Here is a 1,411-nt window from a genome sequence, read left to right as displayed (position 1 = left end):
CTCTCTCTCTCTCTCTCTCTCTCTCTCTCTCTCTCTCTCTCTCTCTCTCTCTCTCTCCCCTCTTTAGTAGTCAGGAACCATCCCACTGCTGCGCGGTTCCTTCGCAGTGTGGCTGGGCTCACCGTGGAAGTCACTCAATCTGAACACAGCGCCTTTCATTGAGTTAGCATTCTCTAAGACCCTCCAACACCGTGTTCGATCGATGAGATCTGCGATACCGCGGGAGAACACCGATGCCACAGGTTGTGCTCTAAATTAGAACAAAGGAACAATTACATTTTGTGCTTTTTAAACCAAAGTATTGTAAAAAAAAAAGAGAAAAGGAATAAATATAATACAAATGTGTGTCAAGTGTAGGCATGTATGGGTGAATCTGTTTATGTTGTATAATCATAATTAAGTCATAATAAAAACACTAGCAAAAACAATGGGGATGATTATTAAATTCTTGGTGTATTTGGGTAGTGAACATATGAATTAATTCCTGCATGTTCGCCGTAGAGTAACACCCAAAGCGTGGTGCTTCCCTGGCTCCGGCTCCACGGTTGTCAGTAGAGAAACGCTGTGTTTCATGCTTGACCAACCGAGCGCTTGTTGTTTTTATTGGGGTTAAAAGTTCACCACATGACGCCGAGCTAACCCTTTCATTTCTCTGAGTCGCAAAGAGAGAGAACATCACTCATTGGCTACCTCCGGGAGACTGCATTAGCATAACAATAGGTGAATTTCGAAGGATATGACCGCAACCCTGGAGGATTAAATCAATATTTTGCCCTGGTTACCAAGTGCACAGCATAGCAACCATTACCCACCACCAACAGTACAGTCTATCACGATTGAGACGAAACTCAAAATACTGGCTCATCCATCAAGTTCTCAGAGAAAGCCATGTCGAACACAGAATGTCGCTGCAGAAATCCAATTGGAAAAACCTTTGCAGAGGAGAATGGGACCGCAATGGCTGGAGCAATATTCGGTTGTGATTTTAGATCTGTGTGTCACAATGTCTTCGGCCAATGAAGATTCTGGAGACTTTTTTGTAAATGTACATTTTGTAAATGTTCAAATGTAAATTCCACAACTCGCACTAACAAAACACTAAAAAAACACTAAACACTAAAAAAAAGAAAAGAAACAATGACTTTCTGTTGTCTTTCACTAACCTCACTCAATGCAAAACACACATTTATCCAGGTTTCAGTAAGAACTTCATTACCATCCAGAGACTTATTTAACACTGCTTTTCAGTCCTATCAGTCAGTCCGAGTGCCGATAAACCTGCCACGGTCACAAAACAGTGATGGATGACCTTTGGGAGGTTCACACAACGCAATAAGTGAGACCGTGGCAGAAGGTTGTATATCGCTTCATAATGCTTTATTTGTGTTTCTACAAATAGTCACTTCAAGTT

This window comes from Gadus macrocephalus, chromosome 8 (genome assembly GCF_031168955.1).
Source record: "Gadus macrocephalus chromosome 8, ASM3116895v1".
NCBI classification, from domain to species: Eukaryota; Metazoa; Chordata; class Actinopteri; order Gadiformes; family Gadidae; genus Gadus; species Gadus macrocephalus.
This window is presented reverse-complemented; position numbering follows the sequence as displayed.